Below are 8186 nucleotides of genomic sequence, written 5' to 3'. Positions count from 1 at the left end.
AAAGACTTTTTGAAATCAGGCAAAGTCTGAGGGCTCCAGAGTGTTCAATGTTCATGTGAAACCTTGTGAAGCAGTGGTGGATTCCTCCCGGTTCAGCCCAGTTCGGCAATATGACATCACTGAACCGGTTCTGTTTGTTCGGGAGCTGGGCCCTCCCGCCCCTCCCCTGTGTTATTCTTACCTTTTATTTGGCTCCACCCCAGGGGTGGGTTCTAAATTTTTTTACTACCGGTTCTGTGGGCATGGCTTATTTTGTGGGTGTGGCTTGGAGGTCATGTGACTAGGTGGGGTGGCTGGTCAGAGTCATTTCTGGAAGGTCCTCGCACTTATGACCAGTCCTCGCATTTACGACCCGACTCATTTGTTTGCTTTTAACACCGATCAGCTGTAGGACGGCCTTTTGAAGCCCCGCGGCAAGAGTTTAAACAGGTTTTTTCCCTCTAGTCATCAGCTGGGACTCAGGAGGCAGCAATAGATTGGGGGTGGGACCAAATAAAAGGTAAGAATAACGTGGCTGGGGGGGAGGGCGGGGGGAGAGAACTGGTTCGGTGACATCATATCGTCACCGCTACCGGCTCGGCCGAACCGGAACAAACCGGGAGGAACCCACCACTGCTCCACCCCCAATCTATTCGCTGCCTCCCAAGTCCCAGCTGATCAGCTAGAAGGAAAAAAACTCTTTAAACTCTTGCTGCGGGGCTTCAAAGGGCCACCCTACAGCTGATCAGTGTTAAAAGGCAGTGTGGTGATAGACCAGTGCGCTCGAAAAACAAATGGGTAAACCAGTACAGCTCTGCAAGCAGTTAAAAGCCTGGTAGATCAGTACCTCTGCTAAATCCTAAAGAACTGTCACATGACCATCAAACCACGCCCACAAAATAAGTCATGCCCACAGAACCGATAGTAAAAAAATTTAGAACCCACCCCTGTTGTGAAGCCTCATGTTAACCATGACCTTAGTTCTGTCACACAACTTCTTGACCACAGGGGTGGAATTGGTGAAACCAAGAAACCATCCATCCAATTTGCTTTTCTATTCCACCCTACCTGATGTTTTACCTCCCTCTCCTGGACCAAAGTAGGAGATCTGAAGTCAAAGACCCTTTACGCTTAAATGTGCATTTTTTTAAAAAACTAGCAAACTTATTGTTCCCAAGGTTGAAGCAGAAAGCAGAGAAGTTTTCTGATATGAAATGTCAGTGAAGGAATTCTTCCAATATAAATAGCAGCTCCAAAGATATTTTCATTGCAAATGAAAGATGGAAGGAAAAAGTTAACATATTCACCCCACCAGCACCTTATGATCCTGATAATGATCAGCTTCTTTCCAATGCTATTATTTGCATTTTTAAAGGATATATGTATTAATGTAAGAATACATTTAATGGTAATATCACTTTACCCTTTTCTTCATTATCCTGTAAGTTGCCACAATAGTAACACTATAGAACAAATACTTTGTTCATAGGCAATACAAAGAAGATATCAGGTACTTATTAAATGGCTTGCATGGTTGCTGACATACACCTTAGCTTGCTTCTTACATTGCAAAGTAAGAACTTCTGCTAGAGGAAGTCCAAAGAATGTTTCAGTAGCAACATTGGAGTATTATGTACATAAGGATGAACGGTTCTTAATAACTTTCATACATACATCAGACACAAACATATTCTCTATGAAAAATATGCACCACTAAATAAGTTTACTTCTGCTACATATTTTAGAGACAGAGGGATGGTTGATGATTAACAAACTGATGCTTGGGTTGAGATCAGTTTTCCTCATCTCCACACATCCATTTCTTCCCAGATTGACTTTAGTCATGTGATCGCAATTCAAGCACTCACATTAAAATAGGTTGCCGCATCTGGCAGTCATGTGATCCAGATTTGCAAGCTTTGCAAATTCCCATTGGGAAACTAGGTTTGCTTAAGGACCATATGATTTGCTTAATAATTTCCCTAACAAATGTCATAAAAGTGGGTCTGACTCAACTTACAACCGCAATGGCTTGTGATGGAAATTCCGCTCCCAATTGTGGTCATAAGTCAAGGATTGCTGTATGCATGCGGAATCTATGTATTATTTTTGGCTCTTTTGAATCTCCTGACAGCCTCAGCAGGTATTTGCCTGATTCAAGGATTCCATCCTTTGCTCATATATTCAGTTGAATGTTTGACAAATGTGTAAATGAACAGAATGGATCTCGACAGTAATCATGATTAAATCACTGTTTCTTTCAGCAGTGTGGGATAAGAGTTGGGCTTTACCTTTGAAGTAGTTCCAAAAGGTAACACCATTATTTTCAATTAATTTAATATGTAGTTATTCCTGCTGAAGAAAAAAGGATGGAGATTATTTCTCCAACCTGGAAGATATAAGGCAGTGCTGGTATTCAGCTGGTTCTATCCGGTTTGGGCAAACTGGTAGTGGCAGTTGCGGGAGGCTCCGCCCACCCGCCTGGATGTGATCCAGGATGTCATCACATCCCATTTTTGATGCTCTGTGCATGTGCAGAAGGCTGCGCATGCGTGGCAGTGGTGGGTTTCCAATTATTTTACTATCAGTTCTGTGGGCATGGCTTGGTGAGCGTGGCATGGCTTGGTGGGTGTGGCTTGGTAGGCCCAACAGGGGAAGGATACTGTAAAATCTCCATTCCCATCCCACTCCAGGGGAAGGATACTGTAAAATCTCCACTCCCTCCCCAATCCAGGGGAAGTTTACTGCAAAATCCCCATTTCTTCCCGATCAGCTGGGACTTGGGAGGCAGAGAATAGATGGGGGTGGGGCCAGTCAGAATGTTTACTACCGGTTCTCCGTACTACTCAAAATTTCTGCTACCGGTTCTCCAGAACTGGTCAGAACCTGCTGAAACCCACCTCTGATGCGCAGAGGTGGTGCGTGCGTACTCACATTTGGGAACCGGTAGCGAAGGTAAGTGAATGCCACCCCTGATATAAGGTGTATTCTCCTGGAAGTATCTTGGCTTCTGAGCTGGAGTAAAGAACAGTGTAAGCACACACTCATTTTCCTTTCTTTCCTTAGTCTTTGAGAATGCTGCCTAGGTTAATTTACTTAGGAGTAACAAGAAGTCACTCAAAGACACCCTTAGACAAAGAATTGGACTACATGTGTATGCAATGCATTGTTATTTATATAAAGGCATATATAACTTCTATTCCTCTTATATTTTGGTGATACTCTTCACTTAATTTCAATGATATATATATAAGAAAAGTACGTGTATTTTTAGGCATGTTTCTTTTTATAACATATCAGGAATGAAATGTGCCCATTACAATAGTGACCAGGAAGCATTTCTATGAAAACAAGGTCTGTGTACTGTAAATTAGGGAAGTTCTTTTCAAAGTCCATCAATATTTACACTTCCTTGTGTGGCATTTAAAATGAACTGCTATCGTAGTTCATGCAACAGCAGCACGGATCATATAATACTTCCAAATCCATTAAGTAGTTTCTGTTGTTGGAGTCCTGAGTAGCAGGTATAGTCTGAAACAAGGGTCACTTACTTTAATACGGTCAAAGTAAACAACTAACACAAATGTTCTAATATTCATAATATGTTTGCTATAATTCACTGTAAAAACTAAGCTGGGACTCTGGAAACAAGTGGACACATTTGAGATTTAGACTATTCTGTGTACTCTCAAAAATTATTACCTTGGGACATGAAGCAAATCAAACCACACATGGACCAAGGAAAAAACTCAGTCAGGTTGCCTCCTTTCAGCCTCCATTACATCCAGTCTCCAAGATGCTCTTTAATACCTCCGCTTGGCTACGTTGCTGATTATTTTCCTTAAAAGATTTTCAAAAGGAACATTGGACTGTAACTTGAATCAATTACACTTTCTAAAATTACCTCTAAGATAAAATTGCCTCTTGGGAGTATTTGGTTTGTTGTTTCGCTTGGTAGGATGCAATCTTCATGAGTAGGGATACACACAGGCCATGTATGTATATATATTCTACATAGATAGATAGAGCAGTGGTGAAATCCAAATTTCTTAACTACCGGTTCTGTGGGCGTGGCTTGGTGGCGTGGTGTGGCTTGGTGGGCGTGGCTTGGTAGGTGTGGCGGGGAAGGATACTGTAAAATCTCCATTCCCACCTCATTCCAGGAGAAAGATACTGCAAAATCTCCATTTCCACCCCACTCCAGGGGAAGGATACTGCAAAATCTCCATTCCCACCCCATTCTGGGGCCAGCCAGAGGTGATATTTGCTGATTCTCCAAACTACTCAAAATTTCCGCTACCGGTTCTCCAGAACCTGTCAGAATCTGCTGGATTTCACTCCTGAGATAGAGATTAGATAGATTTATTTATTTATTTATTTATTGGTTCGATTTATATGCCGCCCTTCTACAGAGACTCAGGGCGGCTTACAATACGTTAAGCAATAGCCTTCATACTTTTGTATATACCTGCTTAGTAGGGCTTTCAGCCCCCGCTAAGTGGTGTTCTTTTTTATACAAAGTCAGCTTATTGCCCCCACAATCCAGGTCCTCATTTTACCTACCTCGAAAGGATGGAAGGCTGAGTCAACTTTGAACCTGGTGAGATTTGAACTTGCAGTAATTGCAGGCAGCTGGTGCTACTTAATAGCACTTTAGTCTGCTGCACCACCAAGGCTCTAGATGATAGATAGATAGATAGATAGATAGATAGATAGATAGATAGATAGATAGATATAGACAGACAGACAGACAGACAGACAGACAGATAACAGATAGACAGGCAGACGTTTGTGTGTGTTGTGTGTTTGTGTGTGTGTGTGTATATATATATATGAGAGAGAGAGAGAGAGAGAGATGATAATAGAGACTGTACCTTATTAAAATGGAAAAAAAAATATTGAAGACTGATAAGTTTCCAGAACCGCCATATGCATCATGTCATCATATATTTAATGCAAATAAAGTAATTTCTGCCATCATCCATGATAATGTCATGACACATATATCATTTGTACGCCCCAATAGTCACAAGCATTCCCATGCCTGACAAGCATAATAACTGCTAGGTACACTGGTACCTATGAACACCTTGTAGTGTCCAAACAGCTATTGCTTTCAAAAAGCCCAAGTCACCCAGGACTCCTGCTTTTTGAATAGGAATGTTAACATAACATATACCGTAGTTTTATTGCTCATCCAGAAGTCAAATATAAGGCAATCTGTATTTTTGCCCTTTTATCGGGGTGGGTTCTACTTACCTTTACTACCGATTCACAACGGGACCGCACACGCTCTTCTGCACATGCGCAGAAGCATTTTGATGACATTGGGGTGGGTGGGCGGAGCCTCCTCCAGTTTTACTACCAGTTCGATAGAACCAGCCTGAACCGGGGGCAACCCACCACTGCCTTGTATATTTTGTCTAACATATAATAATTGGACCTAGAAATACAGGAAGTCTCAATGTACGGCTAGATAGGTAGACATTGTGGCTACAAAATTACATACTACCACCCCAGCTGACTTTAAGTAACCTTTAAAAACATGTTGGTTTAGTTCTGGTTAATATTTAGATGGGAGACTACAAGGAACCCCAGGACTTTGTTGGCTAAAGTGACAAGTTAAATAAAATATCCAAGGAAACAGTAATTACAGTATAAATCACTTCTGTACTGTTGCCAAGAAAACTCCATAAAATCAACAGGAGTTTAGCTGGACTGAGAATATCTTTATTTTAAATTTAGTAAACCAAATTGATGAGGCTAGAGCACAGCAGATTCTTAAGTGTAAATTGCACCATTTCTCTTCTTAGCCTACCCCAATTCAATCACCAGCTTTTGCTTCATTCTTCTCACAAAGTTCTGTTTCTTGATAATCCAAGGAGGCACTGACAAGAGCAGAATTATTTTATCCTAAAATATTATTTCTTCCCAAAATTATAAGCATAACAATAGAATGCAAGAATGCAAACATACATCAAGACAAATAAAAATGCTTACACACAATGCAAGGCTCGAGTCCCTACCAATTAAACCTTGAGACAGGGGGCATCTTAAGGGAAGTTTAAATTAGAGTCCTTGATTTATTTTACACAATGAGATTTCCCCGCATAGTTACCACGGTTTGACCAAACAGCACTGAAAATTACTGCCCTTCATTTCTATGACAGCAAAAGGAAGCAACGTGTGCTTGAAGTCACTGGAATTATTTATCATAGCAAAGATAAATGGAGGCCCCATCCAACCCACTGGTGCATGAAAAACAGCCGATATTTTACAAAGTTCACAGAGAGTTTGTGAGAAACAATGACCCTGGAGGGTTTGGCTTAAAGAGAAATTGCAGACTGTCTCATAGTGTGCAGTTCAGGGTTTTGGGATGCACTTAGTAATACATTCATGCAGATGATATATGACTCTATTTTCTAGTGAATGGAAGCACGCCAATCTGAGGATCAACCACTACAGTGTGCAGAACAAAAGATGAGAATAAAGTTGGTGCTTTGTACATACGAGATCTTCAATTCAAACAATGACTTATCCAGAAGACTCCACACTCTGCGACTGGATTCTATACAGTACAGTTTCTTCAGGAACATTTTTTTTCCTAAGAAGGAAGATCACTTGCTTAGCTTTGTATGATCATGCCTTTTAACCGTCACAAGAGGGAGGCAACTGACAAAACATGCAACGTGACACAAATACCCTGCTGTGTATTTAAGTGCAGTGCTTAAAAAGAAGTATACAGGTTGATTTGGCTTTCTACTGAAGTATATTGTATATTTTATTTTCTTTATTATACTATATTATAGTATATTAATGATATCGTATATTGATATTAATGATACCGTATAAGATATTAATACCGTATAATGTAGTTATAATACAATTTATATATATTTTTAGTATTAAGAACTTGTCTGTCAAAAAAAAAAAAGGCAGCATCTTACTAGTACATAACTTGTGAAAAGTGAATCCACACATTTAAACTGACCCTAACGTAGCCAGAATAATTTGCCCTACAAATTAACTGACTTTGCCTAAGGATTATGCTATCAGCAGTCCTGGCACGGTCCCTGAGCTTATTGAAACCTTTATTTGTTTATTGGTTATTTGTTTAAAACCATTTATAATCTGCCTGTCCACAGAGAGGGCATTTACATAGCCCATATGCAAAGGACAATCAAACATATCAAACAAATCAAACAAAACAATCAAAACAAACATTAAACCGCTCAGGTCCAGAGAAGAAAAACTGAAATCTGAGAAAAAGTTGGGGGGAAAGCAAGAATATAGGAGGTTTTTGAAAGACTCTCTTACAAAGTTGGAAACAAAATGGGAAAAATAAACCTTACAAACTACCCACCATGCTGTTGTTCTGATATTAAATCTCTCAAGCCCTCTTCTTTTCCTTAGAGGCTGTTGAGATTTGGGTGAGGGGAGACAAAATTTTAAAAAGTGATATTTGCCCAGTCTACTCTTTGGCAGTAATGAGGCCTTTCCCCATTTGTACTTAACCATCCTTCAAATGTACCACAGTAATCTCTTTTCTCTGAGAGCTCATGGCAGTTCACCGAGGATGCCGCTTGTAGGGTTATTCCCACATTTTTATTTATTTATATCCCACTTTTATTTTTACAAACAACCCAAGTGAAGTGTCTATGGAGATTCTCAGTCATCCAGGTCATGGTTGTCCCAAAGGTGTTTTTTTTTCCTAAAGGCAACTGGATTTCCAGAAAGACCAGTTGCCTCTTGGGGGAAAAAGCACCTTTGGGACAACCCAAGTGAAGATATCCTACGCAACTTCCTCATCCTGTTTTCTCCACAAAGCAACTTTGTGAGGTGGGTTGGACTGAGAGAGAGGGACTGGCCCCAAAGTCACCCAGGTGGCTTTAATGGCTGAGGTGGGACAAAAACTCACTGTCGTCAGTTTTCTTGCCTGGTGCCTTAATCACTAGACCAAACTAACACTACACCGTATTAACACAGTAAAGTAGATTGGGCTGAGAAAGGACCTCTGCAGTCAAATATGGACCGGATTTCAAGCCTACTTTGTCCAAAAGCAACCCTTTGAGTCATTCTCCTACAGTGGATCTCAGTTATTGTTGCTGTTTCTATTACATGGTAGTCCTTGGCTTATAACCATTCACCTAGCAACCATAAAAAATTACAGCAGCATTGGAAAAAATGATCTACATCTTGTCTTTACA

General features: G+C 40.5%; 1 long non-coding RNA gene across 1 annotated transcript; it reads left to right on the top strand.

Moving 5' to 3' along the window:
- Positions 1-2434: 2434 nt before the first annotated feature.
- On the top strand, positions 2435-6741 carry LOC132711397 (uncharacterized). Its single transcript, XR_009622237.2, has 2 exons — positions 2435-2540; positions 6406-6741. It is a non-coding gene; the product is annotated as an uncharacterized LOC132711397 (long non-coding RNA).
- Positions 6742-8186: the final 1445 nt, after the last annotated feature.

This window comes from Pantherophis guttatus, chromosome 2 (assembly GCF_059756535.1).
Source record: "Pantherophis guttatus breed Tessera chromosome 2, ASM5975653v1, whole genome shotgun sequence".
Taxonomy (NCBI): Eukaryota; Metazoa; Chordata; class Lepidosauria; order Squamata; family Colubridae; genus Pantherophis; species Pantherophis guttatus.
The sequence above is the reverse complement of the archived record's forward strand: the minus strand, read 5'-3'. Positions and strand labels throughout refer to the sequence as shown.